The sequence below is a fragment of the Glycine soja genome, chromosome 11 (assembly GCF_004193775.1).
Source record: "Glycine soja cultivar W05 chromosome 11, ASM419377v2, whole genome shotgun sequence".
Lineage (NCBI taxonomy): Eukaryota > Viridiplantae > Streptophyta > Magnoliopsida > Fabales > Fabaceae > Glycine > Glycine soja.
This window is the reverse complement of record NC_041012.1, coordinates 49,440,695-49,460,677: the sequence shown is the minus strand read 5'-3', so window position 1 is coordinate 49,460,677 and position 19,983 is coordinate 49,440,695. Positions and strand designations below refer to the sequence as shown.

Sequence of the window (19,983 nt, the reverse complement as noted above, 5' to 3'; positions counted from 1 at the left end):
GTGCATTTTGGACGGACAATGAATTTGTTGTTACCAAATGTGTATGAACAACCCAATTTTGTACATCTCAATAATTTTTTTTTATCTTTTTAATTTATTAACTAATGTCCTAACAACATTTATTAACATTTGCCATAAAAAGATCCTTACCAGGAAAAACAACTTAATGATCCAAACAAAATTTATGAGCAGTGATTCAGCTTCAGTGGCAAACACAAATATGATTTTTTTTAAAGATCAAATATAAAATGTTTCTTTTTGAGAGAAAATGACACGAATTAACTCCAAGATTCTCAACCTCCTACCTGTTTTGAACTAGAATTAGAACATGTTTGAATTTGCATTGTAAAAGTAATTTTAAAGCAAAAATAATTTTAACAACGGATCATAACTCTTGTTTTTATTTTATTTTTATATGTTGAATTTACATTAGAATATGTGCTGTAACATTTACAATTACAAACTAAACATACACTTAATTTATCTATGATAAATGTGGGAACCAACCAGATAATTAAGAGAGTTTTTTTTTTTTTTTTTTTTGCACCCAACGGTAGATGCCTAGGCAATTAGGCAATCGTGGGAGAGCTGGGTTTAGGGGACTTTTGCGATATACTTTGGCAGTTAAATTGTCAATTTTGCTAGCTGTATTAGTATTTCAAGATTTAAAACTACTTTCATTTTACATGTTAATCTTCTTTTACCCTTATTCACCAAAAGAATCCTATTTTACCATTAGCATGTTTGTTATACAATGCAACAATACCTCTGTGAACGTAACGTTGTATTTTGTCCCGGAGAATTTAAAATTTTCGAAAATAAATTAAATAAAAATTCAATAATAAAATGAATTTTATATATTTGATTAATTAAGGAATTAATATTATTTTTTTGGTTTGACCCAAAAGCTATATAAATGATATTTACTCACTTTCAAGAATTAAGGTTTAGATATCCTAAAATAAAAAAATTAAAGTTCAGATGGTCAATTAAAGAATACTGGTGGGAAATAACTGTGTTGCCTCAGACCTTTATCGTCTGGGCCTGTCTTCTTTATTAGGGAGTTGTTATTGCCCAACCCCTTGCTATTGACCCCTACCAAGGGGCTTACATAATTCTTTTTTCCTAAAATATCTTTTTCATGGAAACATGAGTGTTTTGCATAATAAAATCATATTTCTGTTATTTAGGAGGTGGGAGGGGAGCAAAAAATAAAACAAAATCATGTGTTTATTGTTTTTCTGAAGGCGTGTGACAAAAAAACAACAAAAACATGATTTCATTACACACGGTACAACATAATTGTGTTTCTTTGCTTTCTTAAGGGATGCAAAAATTATAAGCAATGGAATTGTGATTCAATGCTTTTTTTTACCAAAAAATGGAACTATGCTTTTATTTCCCTCTTCTTCTTCCTCTTAACTATGATGATGGTGGTGAAAATATGGGTCTAGATTGATGCAAATCGGAGGTGTTTGATCACGGTGGCGGTGAGAATGCACAACGGCATGGACGAAGGTGCAAGGCCAAAGGGTTGTGCGGTGTTGCAGCGGCGTGGCGATCAGGAGCAGCGCATGTGGCAGTTGGGATGCTGTTGCAGCAACATTGGAGTCGCTGGTTCATATCTGGATTGGGTTGAATGGGGCGAGAAGAAGCTGAAGGGTCTCACATTTGTAGGGATAAAAAACAAATAGAGTTGAGTCCAATAGCAATTTCCTCTTTTTTTCTATGGAGATTGGGGCCCAAAAGTCACAATTAAAGAAACATTAAGACCAAAACAACAATTAAAGAAAAAATAGACGGAAAAATTTAAAAGATTAATATATCAAAATATATCACCCCAATAATTTTATTTTATAATTTTTTTTTCCTTTTTATTTTCTCTGTTATAAAAAATTATATGAATCAAGGATTGCCCGACAACCTTCCCCTCAGCAACATAAAAAACAATATAGGATGCCATGATGATATGATATCCCGATTTCGTTAATCAAGTATTCAAGTTATCACTTATCACTGTGTTTTACTCCCCTACTTATAGAACTGATTGAATTGGATATAGGAGATGACTTGGATGTTCAATGGTGTTGTAGAGAAAAATTCTGCACCATTATTGGTGTCAATTATAAGGGGGAAACTATTACAAAGCCCATTAGTCATGACTCCTGTAAATAGTCAAGATTTTTATATTCAAGTATGAGTCAATTCACATCCCAGTTTTGAGGTGTATGGATAGAAATAAAAGAGAAATAAAAAAAATAAAATATAGAAAGACAAAATAAAAAATTAATGTAACAAAAAGGAAAAATATAAAGAGAAAAATGAGGTGAAAAGGAGATAGAAAAGAAGTTAGACATATATATGTTTAATTTTTTCCTTCAAGTACATGTTTTTATTTTTATGTGTCCTTACTTTTTAAGAAATGTTAGTGACTAACTCAAACATCAAAATATTTTAAACAAACACGCATTGAATCACAAACACTGTGGAGCTTTGACGATGTTAAACTAATAATAGATACTCATAAAAAAACTAATAATAGATACACTACCCACCTAAATGGTCCTCAAAACAATATTTCTTTATTAATATCAAGACTTACATAGATTGGGAGAACTGTGTTGACACAAAAAAATTTACAGCTAGGCACTTTGTTTTCTTGGGAAATACATTATTTCATGAAAATTCAGGAAACAACTCGTGGTACCAAAATCTTTACCTAAGTCTAAGCATCGAGCCTTAATCGAAAAAAAGTAAAGAAAGTATGGACGCTGAGCCTGTACGTTACTAACAACTTTATATTATGGATTATCAAATCCGTAATATACTTGAAGTGCATCAAGCAAATAATGTTATACGTTAAATAATTTCCTAAAAATTGTTTGTCTTGGTGCATTAAAGTCAGATTTCGGTTTATGATAATCAATTTGCCATCTAATCACTCCTTTGATTAATGAGGGGTCCAAAAACACTTGAAATTAACCTCCTCTTATTATATACAGGAAAAGGTTACTGGCACTGCTGTCTCTTTATTTTATAGTTTTATTTTCTTCTTTTATAAATATTTGTTAAAAATTTTTTTTATATCTAAATTAGACTTATTTTGAAGTCCTTAATGTCTAAGATAAAAATTCTATATACCTTTTTATTACATTGAGAAGTTTACCCCTAATAATAAAGTGCTTGTTTGGCTTTATATTAAATTATCTAGAATCGTGTTAAATGTTAGCTAACATTATTTAAAGTAATTTTTCACATATTCAATTTTAAGTTGAGAAAATAATTTTTAGGCTTCGAATTAATTTTTAAGTTCAAGCAACTTTATGTATTATTTCGGTTGTGTCCAAGAGAATCTTCACATGCCTCTTGTGAGCTTCCTGACAAACCATTAGGTTTGCTAGATGCATGGGGTAGGGGCGTTGATCCTTTAATGTCTAGATTCCTAGTAAAGAGAGAGACAACCAAGTCAATATGAATATGAGAGTTAATAAGTGATATTTTAGGATTGGACATACCTCCAAATTATGACTTTGTGTGCTTTTATAGGTGTCATTTTGATAATGTGAGTTGAGATGGAATGATTATCTTATAGCAGGATGATGTATAGGAGGTTTGACTTGCAATTGAAAGTCATTATTGATGTTGTCAGGGATCATCCATCCCGGGCCCTCTTATTACTCCTCTAACTAGGGTGATTGGATTTGGGTTGAGTACTTGAATTAGGGCTAGCCTTCAACTATGTAGCTCATGATGTTGAGGTATTGACCTACTGATGTATCTCTATCTTTGGGTCTTCGCGAATTCGGACTAGCTAGGAGTCTAGGACATGTCTGAAATAGGCAGTTTTGTGTTAAATAAATTTTTAATATTTAATTTCACTAATAAACATAAATCATATTATTTTGAAATCAATTTTATTTATAATTAACTTTTACCGACCTTCATTCTAACACACATGAAATGAAATAATTTTATTTGTATTAGTTTTAATATTTAATTATAGACCACGTTATCCTCTGTACATCAGAAACCCTCGTTTATGTGGCTTCTTCACCGTCAGTCTGTCAGAGTACCACCTCTGCCATCACAGCTTTCTGCTCCTCCTCTCACATAAAAGACGTGCAATATGTTGGGAGCCTGCAACACAACTCTAGTACTCAGCTGCAAAATAATCAATTGGTTTCTCAACCTGTCTCCATATTCTTTAAAAATAACAACCGATTCTACTAGATTTTGTAATACTTGAAATTAATTTCTTCAATCTCTAATGATAGCTGCCTTAAGTCACCAACGACATTATAGATATTGCCATTGGGTTATCAACTTTTGTTTCAATGCATGACAATTATACACGGATGTATAAAGTATAAACAATTTAATTCTGGTGGCTAATAACTGCATTTTTATATCCTTTTTCTACTTTTCATAAGGCTACCATCAAACGTGGCAAAAATAGATATTGAAATTTATGATCCACCAAAACACAAGTGTTAAATAATCAAAAAGGTCATAATTAAGAAAATGTTGCTAAGAAAACATAATTAGGAGAAGATAGAAATTAACTATAAAATCATAAGCCATTTGTTTTTTTATAATAAATAATAAAATAAGGTATTATTTTACTATAAAGCATTTAATTTATTTAATTATATTCTACGTTGACATTTAAAATCAAAATGAAAAATATATTTTTGAAAGAAAAATATCAAAACGAAATGTGACAGTTCAAGACGGGGTGTGTCACGTGGGCGGCATTGCGTAGGTGATATAGCATTAAAGAGAAAGTGTACGGACGGGCCCAAAGCCACGTGAAGGGGGCGTGGAGTTGGAAGGAAGAATGTGAAGGAGCAGTTTACACGGTTTCCCCTATGGCTTTGGTATCCCCCTTTGTTCGGACCATACACTACCTTTCAAAATCACACACAAATCACAACTTTTTCCTCTCTTTTTTTCCTTTTAAATTGATTGATGATATGAGAAATCTTTTTCATTTAATAAAATCTTGGTTTAAATCTTATGAATGTAAAAATATGATTAGATGGGAATTTTTTTATTAAAATAGTCAATCAAATTATTTTGATAAAAATTAATTATTGATAAAATCAGTCTTATTTAAAAAAATATTTTTAATAGATTATTCTGGTACTCTGAACATTTCTTACGAATGCATAATTTTTTTTTTACTTTTATAATGTTAGCATCAACATCTCTTATAAGAATTTATGGTAAAATGTTTTAAGAATAATTAAAAGAATTATTATAATGGATAAGAGATATCAATATAATATTTTTCAAATAATTAAAGGGTTAGTGAAAAGTTAGAAATTGAAGAGGTATCAAGAAAAAAATTGACGAAACTTTAAGAGGTATTAATGTAATTTATTTTATGTTTTTTTATATGGGAAAGATAATGAAAAAGAAAAGAAAAGTATAACTAATGTGATAGACAAAAGATGGGGAAAAATGAACTTTAAAATATCTAATGTGTCTTAAAAAAAATTCAATCTAATTTAGTCTTAAAAAAAAGTAAGCAAATATTTCTTTAAGATTGTAAACGTGAGATGCTTTAATTTTTTTTTTATAATTTTAATATATAACTAGTCCTCAAAATTAGAAAAAAAAAACTAATTTAGTTGCTAGAAAAAATATGGTTGGCAACACCTATAAAAGATGATTCATTAAGTTGTTAAATTTTTCAGCAACAATTAGTCACTGATAAATTAATTGTATAAATATTTCATATATATAAAGTTGCTGACATGACAAAATCTGTAATAATCTAAATTTGTCATTGAAAATATTAACTTAAATATACGAATAATTAAAATGTCTCATATTTTTTATTTTAAATAATTATTTGAGATTTTGAAAGATATACTTGAGATATTTTTTTATCTCTAAAGACTAAATTAAATCGAATAATTTCTTAAAGGACTAAATTAATTAATTATTTATTCAAATTCTCACTTGTCAATAACTATTCTTCAGAACAGCGTTGGCCGTATGTAATATATACTATAAGATAAGATTTGACTAAAGTTTAAAAGGCTTAAAGGGCATAATCGAGGAGTTAATAGTTTGAACAATAGATCTATACATGATCTTATGCTGATCTTTTATACTGCTAGCTGTAGATATTTGTGGAACATTTCTGTAAGTTTATCCAGTGCCTAGAAACCTTAATTATGCAAGGAGGAAGTTGCCAATAAAAAAAATGCGAGGTGGAAGTCTGAAATTATCATTTCATAAATGGTTCTACGTAATGTCAAATTTAGTTTGAATTTCCGTAAATAATTACAAATAAAAAAGTAGTAGAATTTTCATTTGTTGAAATTATAATAAATCATATAAAATATATATGAGCACCACACAGGGTTTAAGAAATATTTGAATTTATAAAATTTGATTAAATAAATTTTGCAAAATCTTAACCATAGTCATAAACTATTAATTTAATGATTTTTTTAATCAAATTATCTCATTTTTTCTTTAGATGAGGAAAAAAAATTATTTTCTAATGAGTCAAACTAATTTTTTTTTCATTCAATTCATATCAATTTTTGGTCTAATGAATCCATCTAAACATAAATAATAAATATAAATAACAATATGTAACGCTTTTTAATTAATTAAGAATTATAAAATTATTATCATCATTATCTTGTTTGTTTCAATATACAGGAGTGAAAATTTGATATTTTTTTCCTAGTATGTTGTTCTTCAAATCCTATGTGCCGGTTACAAAAAAAAAAAAAATCAAATCCTATGCTATGAGTTTTCTCCGAATGGTTTTTTTACGGCTTATTCAATTATTCTTGATGAATAATGATTTAATAATTAGTATATTCTACTTAAGAGAGTGAACTCCGTGAAGTTCACACGTATTGGAAATAAGAAAGGTGAATGTCCCAAACATCGCGATAGGTTTCAGTTTTTGCGTCCCGCAGGATTATCAGTCCACAGATTACTCATAAATTAGGCAGTATATATATCGAAAGTTACTCTCGATTAAATTATAAGTGACACTCACCTTATTTTATGTTTTTTTTTAGTGAAAATACCTTATTTTATGTTAAAAAAATATTAATTCTATCAAACTGCTCAACAGAACACTTATTCCTGTAATAATATTGTGAAATATTAACTTATAAGCTTAATTACATATTTTATCATCTAACTATCATTATTTTATAAATCTTTATCACTCATATTTTTTCTTCACTTTCATCCTTTCAAAGAATCAATATTCTTCATCTTTTACTTTTTTTCCTTCCTTTTCTCTTATACTAGGGAAAAAGAGGCCATCCGTGTCTCTTTATATTTTTTAAATAATAAAAAAAGAAATTCAATACAGTAAATAAAAAATGATAGAATAAAAAAACTAATAATATGAAAATAATAGGAAGTTAATGTAAGTTAATTTTTTTTTTTAAATTTAAGAAATGGTTTAAAAGTAAAATTGTCCAATAAAAATAGAGAGTTGTTAGTGGGTGATTAATGATTTAAAAAAATATAAAAACCAAAAAAAGTTACACAAAATTATATCTCCTTTATATATTGGTATAAATTTATATTTTAATATTTATACTTTATCAAACACATGATTAGGTTGCTTAGTTACTAAAATAATCCAATTTCGATTCACATAAGAAATAATCTATTACAGGACTGGTGCATAATTTTGATTTTTCAGATCCATTTTTTCCGATGTTATTAATCGATAGTTTATTTTTACTAATATTTCCCTTGAAAAAAAGAAAAGAAAAAGAAGAAGAAGCATTTTTTGAATGAGATTTTTATCTTGGCTGATGGGTACAGGTGGGGTGCTTGATCATATTCATACCTAAATAAAGTTATATAAAAATTTCCTTTTATATTTAAAAGATGACGTGTGAGGTATATTAGAGAATCTACTCTTGGTGGATCCATCAAACGTTGAATGTCATTGAAAAGGCAGCATATAATAATATATGGAGGCGAAGTTGCAGGCAACAAGGAAAGGCAAGTATGTGGGGACATGATGATGGGTGTGGATGCAATTTTTCATTTTTCAGAGTTCAGCACTTGAAGCTGTTTGATTGCTGAGTTAGTAACGATCACCGCATTCAATGTGCATCCCTCGTCTTGGTCGTTGTCTGGGACTCCACTCCCTGTTTCCTTATTGCTCCACTTGTTTCTGTTAGCTTCCTCTTTATTACAAATTATGTTTCTATAATTTAAAAAATGCCAAGAGTAAATTAAGGGCAAATTTTTGCAATGGAATGATTCATATAATTAAGAGATAAAATATAATTTTCTTTCTTCATAGTATTATCGTTTGGACTTAAACTAATTATGATCAAGGAATAATTTTTAAACTATGAATTCGCCATGACGAGGAACGAAAAAGAAAGAAGAGATTGTAGTTATGTTTTTTTCTTTATAAAAGAAAATAAAAAAGAGCAGCGGCAAAGCCGCAGAGCCAGACCAGATTGTACGGATTGGGCCATGCTTTTTTCCATGTGGGACAGTTAGTGGGAGCCTCCCTTTGACAAGAGAGGGAATTCTTATAAAATGAATTTTTAGACTAAGTATTCAATACACAAAAAGTACGTTACGTAAAATAATTCGTTCGTTTTAAATTAATTATCTCATTTAAAAAGAAAACATTTAAAACAAAAATCACATCTAACTTTCTAATGTAATATTAATTATTTATTTTTTTTACTAATGTTCCTAACAAATGCGACTTTTGCTTTTTCAATATAATAGTATTAATACTAAGTTTTTTTTTCTGAGAGAAAGTATTAATACTAAATTAATATTGTAAAATTATAACTATTTTTAATCTATTTATTATTTTTTCTTGATTTATGTAAAATAATTTAAAAAATGCTTATTTTGATTAGGAGAGAGTAGTTTTTAGATTCTCAACTAATTAATCACAAATTATTATAAGTGCTCAATGTATGAGTGGTGTTTTTTTTCTTCTAAATTTTATTTAGTTGAGTTGTGTTTTTAAAATTTAGGATATATCACAAAACTCATTGAATATTTACAGAGATATTTACAAATTATTTATCAACAATATCTTTATATCGAGATTCAAATCACATCTTAAATATGAATCTAATCCTTAGTAATTGAGTTAAATTGGTGAGATAACTTAAAGTTAATTTAATTTGATTGTAACTTACCAGAAAGAAAATTAATTTTACAAATCTTCAAATCAATAAGTCTGGCGGAAGAAGGAACTAAATTTTGACAGATAGCATTTGCATTGTTCCTTCCCGTAAATTAAAGTGTGAGTATCAGGATAACTTCCCAATGATTACATATTAGCAACTTCTCGTAATGTGAAGAAGAAAAAAATGTTGAAACTGGGAAATGAATCATCATAATCAGATCCATCGAATTTCAATGTTTTAAATTGCGGTTACAACCACGGTTGCAATTACCTCCAAATTAGTAACGTGACAAATTACAGATAAATGTGGGGCAATTAAATTAGCAATATTGTCTTTTCCAATCTAACCTCCAAAGTTCGTACGACATGAGTTAGAAGTAGAACCAAACGTGGATGGTTTTATATATATCTAACATTCTAACGCAAGAAAGTAGGAAGCAAGCGATGCTTCTTGAGAAATTGAATGTTAACATATCTACGTGGGTTGAGAATATAGTGAAGAATACTTCTAATTTTGATGGTTGGACCACCGGTGAATGTGCGGTCTTCAAATTTCATGCTACAAAAGGCAGAGTCAAGAGTGAGTAATAAGTTGTACACATAAACCTTTAATCTAACTTTCAAGTTGAATTAGAATCTTGATTTTCAACAAAGAATTGAATCTGGTTCCGAATGATCACTAATGAACATATACATGTGACATACTATTTCTGGCGCACCAATTAAATTTCGCATGAAATACATTGGTATGGGGAGGAAAAAAAGAAAGAAAAAAAAAGGGATCTATGCTGTTTCGAAAACATCAAAATCCAGCTGTTGATATCAGTAGTGAGTGGGGGAAGAAAGTGAATGGAGCATTATAAAATTCCAATGGGTATGTGTGAACTCATATTGCAGTCTGAACAAGTGAATGGTCTCTGCATGGGCCATACAACGAGTTCTCAAATATCTCTCTTATTGCGAAGGACATGCCAAATTAAAAATTTGACTTTGTCAGGCATATGGAGCTACTTGGTGTTGCCAAACGTTTGCCCAGGAAATAGATGTGTCAGCTTTTATCCACCATAACTTTTAAGTATAATTAATTAAAATGGTTTTAATTTTAATTTGAGGCATTCTTTTTCTAGTTATTCTAGATTACTATGACTTTAATTTTAAAATTTAAAAAAAAACTTAACTAAGAGTAGATCGAAGCATGATTACGTGAGAACTGAGAACATAGATAAGTTAAACTGATAAAAAGAAAAAGAAAAAACCAAATAAACTACATCCACAAAGAACTACGTACCTTGGGTAACTTGATATAATTAAAAGATAAAGTGAATGAAGTCTTGTTTCTGGGGGGGTTCAGGACAAGGGTGCGCAGAAGGCACAAGATTGGGGGACCCGTATTCTGCTCTTGTAGTACTCAAGGTGGCTCCTCAGCCGATGGTAGACGACGGAAGACTTGCTCAGGGACCGATGGGGGTACCAAGGTGGCGACATCTCGATAGACTATATCACCTAGCTAGCTAGCTATGTTATGGATAGTTTGAGGTGGTAATAGTATAATTAGGAGTTAGAGACTTCATATTTTAAAAAGGAGAACAAAGTTACTATTTCTTGGCACTAATTAGGAGTATTGAGTCTTACATGGTTATTTATTAATTTCTACTCATGTTTGAATTCACAAGTATTTCTAGAAAAATAAAATATAAGAATATAAAATGAATTCAATTTCTTCCATAAAATAAATTCAATCCATACATTTAACTTCTATAAAATCTCTCATATGTAACTTTTCCAAAAGCTAAAAATGACATTAGTTAATTTTAACATTTGTGTTGCTATGCTGATTTCACATTCAAAAGACCTTTCGTAAGATATCAAGGAACTTTGTCACCACACGCCATCATACACAATTGGTATACATATGACAAATATAATATTATATGTTAAATTATCTATGTTATTAATTATAGAATCCATCCGATTATGTAATTCAACAAATGACTTATTGGTAACCAACCTAGTATCTCAATCAAATCAACAACCGATATGATTTTAATAACACTCTTTGAAAGAGGATGATGATCTTCCAAAGAATTATTGGTATAAACATGGATAGGGAGGTTGCGGCCCACCCTTTGATTCTCATTTCAAGTTGAACTGTATTGCTAAATGCACCTCCGTTATGTATTTTTTGTTTATTTTCCCCCCAAAATTACCCTTTTTCTAATAACTAATTATGTTTCAAAAACTATTTTCTAAAAGTGGTAGTGTTATCCAAAATTTACTTTTCATAAGCAAAAAATAAAGATTGTATGAATCTATTAAGAGAAATGCGAAGTAGGACTCTCTAAATACCATTGTCTCGAAGTCTGTCCTCTACACACTCTCATTAACACTTCCCCTCAATGCCTAGTCCTCCCCTATGCACCCCTCTACTGTTGCACATGTTGTTTCGTCCTCAAGTCCATTGGTATCATTGAGATTTGGATTTGCCCCTTCTACGAACAATTCAATCACTTTCCCCCATTACAGCTTCATCTCCAACAAATACTTTTCCACAATACACCATCGTTGAGCATGACTCAACCGTTGGCAGTGCAATTATGCCCCAATGTTCCTCTTCATTGTCGACACATGTATAATCGATCATAAAAGAGACTGGGTTCCTACATTCTGTATTATGCAGGCAGTGGAGTTGTTGCCTAATACACCTACCCTAACCATCCATTCTCGAGCACCTCCATCAACCCTCAACCCTAATGGATTATTTTCCATTCCAGGTACACAGTTGGGCTACAAAAATGAAGAACACATTAAAAAAAAGATTGATCTACTGTTAAGATAATAAAAGTTTACATATATTTTAATTATAAAAATATGGTTGAATTTAGTTTAAATTATTTAAGAAAGTTTTACAAGTTTTAATTTTTAAAATTTATAAAATTATTTTTTTTAAGAAAAAAATAGATATCATCGCTTAATAGTGATGGTATATATTACTTTTTCAAAATCTGCTAATACAATTAATACACATCATGTGACTAAATTATTATTACTTAAACCCTAATAATAATAATAATAATAATAATTATTATTATACACATGACATGCATACTGATCGAATATATATATATATATAATTTGAGTTAATACTCACTAGGTCAACCTATAATTGAATAACCTAATATCTCTACCAAATTAATGACCTACCTAGTTCAATAATGTTTATTTTATGTTTATCAAACTTAATTAATGTTACCAATGACCACTTTTTCTGGTAATATTTGACATAAGTAACCCTCTAACATTTAATTTGTTTTATTTAATTATAAGCGTACTATAATATATGCATATTAAATTTTAAGTAAAAGAAGATGTATATTAAATTTAAGTTATTTTAAGAAATCTTAAGTAAATTTAAAGTGCTTGTTAACACAATAGCAATTGCATCAAATTGTCTCAAGTAATAAAGTACTTGAAAGTCGAGTGTCAAATTCACCGAGACTTTGTTTGTACTTAAATTGATACAAACTCAATTTGCAAGTAAGAAATAAGAAAAAGAAATAAAAAATTTAAATGTAAAATTTAAATAAGGTAAGAGATAAGAAGGATAAGAAATTTAAAATTGAAGATTAGGAGATAAGATAAAAACTTAAATTAAAATATGATAAAGATAGAAGATAAAAATGATGATTAAAGGTGAATTCAGAATTTAAAATATGTAGGGCCTAACATGGCTAACTATCATTCATGTAATATTAATGTTTTTCTTTATTTAATGTTTTTTCAATTTTCACCAACATCTATTCACACACTCAACCCTGATCCCTAACGATGAAAAATCTAATTTATTTATTCTCTCTCAACTTCCTTTGCAAAGATAGAATAGTAAATTACAATATGGAGATGTAGGCAAAACAAAGTCTCTATCCTTAGCAATGAATTGTTTAGATGTCATTTTCTAGTTCTTTAGAAATTATCATTTTTCAATATAGAACCCATGAAACAAATTCATAGATGATCAGGCCATACAATAACAACAAAACACAGGAAATAAACAATAAAAATTGTCATTGCATTAAATAGATAGTAAGAAAAGATTACATTACAAGGAAACTTGGTTGCTAGGCTCCCAACAATAAAGTTTCAGCCTCTTGTTATCACGAGAGATTTTACACTTTAGAGCCTGATACGGATAAAAGAAGAAGGATGAATAGAGGAGGAGAAGGAGATAATGAACATAGAAAGGGGGTTTCTCATATTAGAGATACTTAAACTTAGGATGTATTTATTAGAGAGAGCTTTGAGTATCTGTGTGTTCGGTGTGTAGGGATTGGTACGTGTCTTTTTTCCTTTGTTTTCTACTTCTTCTATAGGTCTAAAGTAGCATAATTTTCACATGACCTCATGCTTAGCGTGGACTTTCATGCTAAGTGTACCTTTAAGCTTGCTTGTTCGTAGGCCTTGTTCGTGTTGAGCCTGAGTTGAGTTGATCGTTAAGCCTGTGTTACACGTTAAGCGAGCTGTCTCAGTTTTCATCTTTTCCTTCACGTTTTTACATTAATTTTCTTTCAAAACACTTAAAATTTTATTCTTTTAAATTCTGCTGATAAAAAATTAGAGTGATATTTATTTCTTTATTATTTAATTAAAAATAATATTAAAGTGAATAAATTATAATTATTTTTAGTGAAAATTAACTATCAATTTAACTAAAATTTTACGGTTATTAGTACTACTTAATAATTTTTTAATTGAATATATGAGTTTTGCACTACCTTTGAAACAAATGGTGCTAGGAATCGTTTGAAATAAGGAACGTGGACCTTCACTAGTTGTGACTTGTGACACTTTAATAAATATATAAAGAAAAATAAATACAGACACCATATATTTTTATGCCCTACACACTTAATCAGAAAATATATTATATGAAAAAATAAAGAAGGATATAAAGTAAAGAGAGAGATAAATAAATAGATATCAATATGGATATAATTATTTTATTTTATAAGTGATTATAAAATTTATTAATATATTTTAATTTTGATTTTTATTTATACAGTCAAACTTTATTAATTAATCTTACTCAATAGTCTTTTCAAATGATCATTTAAATGCTTTATTTGATAAAATCATTAAATAAATAAACATGCACCATCTACGTAAATATTTTTAATGTTATCTCAACGCCACTCAAGATAGTAAGTTTATTAAATTTTATAATAATTACTTTAAATCATATTAAGGGTGATGGAAGAATTTTTTTTATTTTTTGTAGAAGTGAAAATAGGTTAGATCATTTTACAGGTCTGCTAAAACAAGTCAGACTTGTTTAAAAAATAAATTAGGTCTAAACTATTATAAAGGTAAGACTTTATGTCATTCAAAAAGTATTTTAAATTTTATAAGTTGGCATATTTAAGTAAATTAATTAATATTTTTTATTAATATTATTATTATATTAATTTTGTTATGATGAATTAAAATTATATATTTATTTTTAAAAAAATATTAAACATGTTGACTTACGTAAAAGTTAAACCTATAAACTTATTAAAGAATAATTTTTTTCATATTTAGAGTTGTTACAAAATAAGCTTTTGAATCAGGAAAGTTAAATTAGATCTTAAAAATAACTTTATATCATATAAACATGTTAGTTTAAAATTTTATACAATATAATATTTTATTTTTATATTTTTCTTATGCATTGAGTAACAATTATTTTAATTTTCATAGATTATAATTTATTTTACATATCTTTTTCCCTATTAGCTAGGGATGTTCACCAATATACTAGTCATCTGTCAACCCAAATTGACCCAAATCAATCCAAGTGATTTTGGATTGAGTCATTTATGTATTTGAATCAAAACTAAACTAAACTGAATCGATCAAAACTGTTCATGTACAGGTTGAGTCACGAGTTTCGATTTATAGATCCGATCCAGACCGAACCGAACCGATTAAAATCAATAAAATTTTTTAGAGTTATTTGATATTGGGACTCCAAGTGTTGAAATTGCTAGTGTCAAGACTACTAGTGTTGAAACTTCGTAAGGTATTACTTTTAGGTACATTATTTTTGTTTCAGCCTTTTTCATGTTTATTTTTTGTCATGTTTAGAATATTAAGGAATCATATTTTATTCATTTGTTTCAATAAATCTAGTTGCAGCAAATCCGGTTGCAGCAAAACTTATTACAAGAAATTAGTTTGTAGAAAATAATTGTGATTCAGACTATTATAGAGTAAATTTCATTGAAGAATATTTTGTTTTAATTTGTATTAGTCTATTTTAGAATATTATATTGATTGTATTAAATGAATCAATTTTATTACTTTCAGACATTTTTGATAATATTATCTTAATTGTATTAGATATTTGGATGAATCATGATATAAAATAATAATTTTAAGAAAAAAAATGATCAAATTTAAAAGGGTAATTTGTTGGCTCAAAACGAACAAAATCATTTATGAATAAGTTGGATTGGATTGGATTTCAAAAAAAAATTATAAAAATTGAACTGCACTAAACTAATCAAATTTGATTAGGTTGGATTTTAAATTTGACCAAAATCTGTCCAAACTAACTTGCGAACATCCTTACTATTAGAGGAAAATTAGATGAAATGGACTTATAAATAAACTAATAAACTAAATTACACTTTCAAATAAGTTTTACAAGGCCTAAGTAATACGTTAAGCCTAGACTTCAAATTTTTTAAGCAAATTCTTATTCAAAATAGCTTAATTTTATTTTCACCCTTATACTAACAATATAGACTTTATAGTGCAATGCATACCTATTGATTCAAAATAAGTTATCAGAGATAATTTTTTTATTTAAATTATAATTTAAAATTTTTAAAATGCCAAATTAACCAAACATGCACATGGTTGGACGATCCTATGGTGTGGAAAATGAGCAGGTTTTTGTGGCATCAACCGTCCGCCAATGAAGTTGAAATTAGGGTTTAGGGTAGATTACAATGCGTATCTGGCCACATAAAACCCGGTACAGTACCTTATATACAGCTCAGTCCAACCAATGGGAATATAGAGAAAGCAAATCATATATATATTTTCAACCAACACAGGCGCGTTCCTCCCTCTATATATTAGTCCCCATTCTTCATCTACTGTTACCATTCAACACATACTTCCTTCTCTCTCTTCCTAACTTTTCTATTTTCTCCTTCTCCTTAGTTTTCCCCTCAGGGTTAGATCTCAGGCGTTTTGCGACATACTGTGTATATATATTTAATATAATCTATATCCATATATCTCTTCCTTCTGATTCTAATCCGATCTATAATCTATTTCAAGCATACATATATATAAATATGAAATATTTGGAAGTACCCTTTTTTTATTTTCTTTTGAGAAACCTCTCCTTCCTAGCTATATGGATTTGCCAAGGTACGTGAGTCTTTCCCTCTTTAAGGGATTACTGTTGGGTTTTGATTCATACATCAGGGGTTCCTTTTTTTTCTTTTTCATTTTTAAATCTCTTTCCTTAAGTGAAAGTATATGGCTTTTAATCGATACAACAAAGCCTGTAGATTGTAAAAGTATAGTTAACAGGCTTTGAACCCCGTTTGTTTTGATTTTCTGGAGGTTCTGAAAGTAAGCGCTTTTGTTGTTCTTTATAGAGTTGTTGTTGTTGAATTTTCTTGTTTTTTTTTTCTTTTTTTTTAATTGGGGTTTTGGCTTTTCTTTTGTTCTTGAGGTATGAATTGAGTTCATGTGGTTAGATTCCATTTGGGTACCCCAACTGGCCTCGTGTGCCAAACATACACTAACCACTGGCAACAAGCCACATCAGCTACTCCTCGTGGCCTTGCTGCTAAAATTCCACATAAAATCTCAATTTTCCGTGTCCCCTCTTTCTTTTCTATTTTTTACCCGCTCTTTGCTTTCTCTCTGTTTGATGTTGTTCCCCCCTTCTTTTTATTTTATTTTCTCTCTAGACAATTTTCCGTGACATTAATTGGTCTTCACTCTGAGTAACCTATAAGTCTTTTTACCCCTATATAAGTTTCACTAAGTTTGGTAATAATGCAAGCTTCTAAATATATATGCGCATATGTGTATATGTACCTTTCTTTGTCAGCAGCTATAGTTGCATGGACAGATTGACAGTCGTTGTTTGCGGATGTAGCATCATCAAGATTCACATGCAAATGAAGGTGGGTGGGACTATGATGCAATCCAAGTGCTCTGCCAATCCATCGGTCTTTTTGATGTGAGAATCTTGATGATGCTGCATCAGCCATAAACGGCTTTAAAAAGTTGAACAAGTACTAGTTGAACCCCCCAATAAAAGAGAGGAGATAAAAAAAAAGTGTGTGTAGGTCTACACACAGCTCAGACTTCCAGATACTGTCCATGAGATCATGATGCATAACAAGACAGGTGATTCTTTGTGCTGCTTTCCTTTCTGTTGTTGTCAGGTGGCTTTTATATATCTTTTGTTTGCAATTTGCAGTGACAAATTTTTATTTATTCACATTAATGGATGGCCTTATTGTCTATGCTTCTTCATTCTTTTTAAATATTATTATTGTACACTAATTAGCCCTTTTGCATTTGCAGACAATCCTAGGTTATCGAACATTGGCTATTTGGATTTTGGAGGCTGAGTGGAGCGGCTGTTAGGTCCTTTATGTGCTGACTTCACAGATCTATGAGTATTCCTTTTCAACAGAAAATGCTCGAAAAATGGTGTCTTTTCAGGTTTCTTAATATATATTGAAACATCACTTTATCCAAATCTAGCTAGAGGCAATAAAGACCACACATAATACAGAGAGAGAAATTAATATTTGGATGTTAGGTTGCTGAGTGGTGTTCATGTTGCCTATATTATTATAGTAATTGTTTTATTTAGATCATCAGTATTTAGCTTCCAGTTATTCAGATTCATTGATCATATCTATCAAATTCTATAACCTTAAACTTTTACCTAATGTTATACTAAAGAACTTCAGCCTGCAGTTTTGTGGTGCCTAATTATAGCATGGTAGATAATAGGAGGATCTTTTAATATTGTTATCTTGATAACTTGTATTTTTTCCATCAACAAGTATTAGTTGTTAATTTTGTTAAAATATTACTAAAAAAGATTTGAATCCGTAATTTCTTCTTATCTCTTTCTCCTTTTAACCATGGACCAAACCAACCTCATGACTCTTGATAACTTATGTTAATTCCTGATTCTTGTAGTTTTCTTGGTTGGGGGGTGGGGTTCCCGTGTCTTCAAGGTTTGTCCTTGTTACAACATTTAATATTATATGTAGGAACGAAATATATATTAAGTAAGGACATTCTTCCAAGTGGCTTGCTTCTGAGGATCACTGAAAATTGAAGCTGGTTTGGGAATTGGATATGCCAAATCACGGACTTTGTCTTAGATTCAAATTCAAGTTTTGGCTTTAGCATGCACAAAATCCATCAGTAATCAATCTGGTTGGTCGAACAACAGCTAGACCCTTGGTAAGTTTTCTATATATATATATATATATAGAAATATATATATATATATATATGGCAGAGATGTTTCAACCCTTCCATTATTATTCACCCCTCTTATACATATATTATTGATCAAAGATAAGTAGAAGATTTTTATTTTAAAAAATGGTATATGTATATTTCGATATATTCTTCATTATTTTTGATGGTGATGATTCATGAGTCTATTTAAGATCTTGTCATGGAAAATTGTGTGCTCGCATCGCTGTCCAATCTTGGTTCACATATTTTCTCCACTTGTTCAAATTATATCACACACACGCTCTTCACTACCTTGCCCTATTTCTTTCGTACTACACACAAACCTTCATGGTCTCTCTCTCTCTCCGTTGGAAGAGGATACCAAAGGGCCATTATTGTGTTTTGATTTTGACTGACATACAAGCAGTTAACGATCCTAGTGTCTCCTTTTTGCTATAAAAGTTGAGAAATTATTTCAGAGTGAGGAATATATAAAAAGAGAAAAGAAATGAGTGTATGATATTATAAGTAAAGTAACGAAGAGATCCAAAGAAAAAATAATTTAATTAGAATGTTGAGACAGTACAAAAGTCATGTACACTATTATTCAATTATGGATCGTTAATTATTTTTATAATAATTATTTTAAGAGTTATATATATATTTACGATAATTTCTAAATTTTTAATTAGATAATAGTATAAGAATATTTATATAACAATATATCAAAATTTAATTCAAATAGTATCATAAAATGTGTTATACGATAATATTATATAAATAATATAACTTATAAAATTCAGGTGAAAATTTTTCTATAATGACGAATATAAATTAATTATTTGGTGTGAATGATGTTAAGGGTTTTGAATTTGATGCATACGAAATAAATATATAATATGTTTGCATTTGATGCATACGAAATAATGACAGGGAGTAGTGCATTTACAATACTTTTAATAAAAACTTCATTATAAAAAAAACTTTTTACTTTTTTTTTTTACCAATGATATCAGAACACAGTTTATCTTATTTTAAATCCTTTTATTCATCCATCGATCCTTTTACTTGGTTTATATTTGATAGAAATAACTAAAAAGTTAAAAAATTATTTTATAAAATTATAAGTGTTTGATAAAATTAGTTGTTGAGATAGTTAAAAAATATAAACTGACTTAAAAATAATAAATTTATGATTTATTTAAAAATGATAAGTAATAAATTTGATAAATATATTAAAAATAAAAGAAAAGAAATTATAAAAAACTAGAAACTAGAAATTAGTATTTTTAAAAAAATATTATTTTAAGTAGCATTTTAAA

General features: G+C 29.0%; 1 long non-coding RNA gene across 1 annotated transcript; it reads left to right on the top strand.

Annotated features, from left to right (window-relative positions):
* The first annotated feature begins 16,302 nt into the window (after positions 1 to 16,302).
* LOC114375001 lies at positions 16,303 to 18,162 on the top strand. Its single transcript, XR_003658677.1, has 2 exons — positions 16,303 to 17,581; positions 17,762 to 18,162. It is a non-coding gene; the product is annotated as an uncharacterized LOC114375001 (long non-coding RNA).
* The last annotated feature ends 1,821 nt before the right edge of the window (positions 18,163 to 19,983 follow it).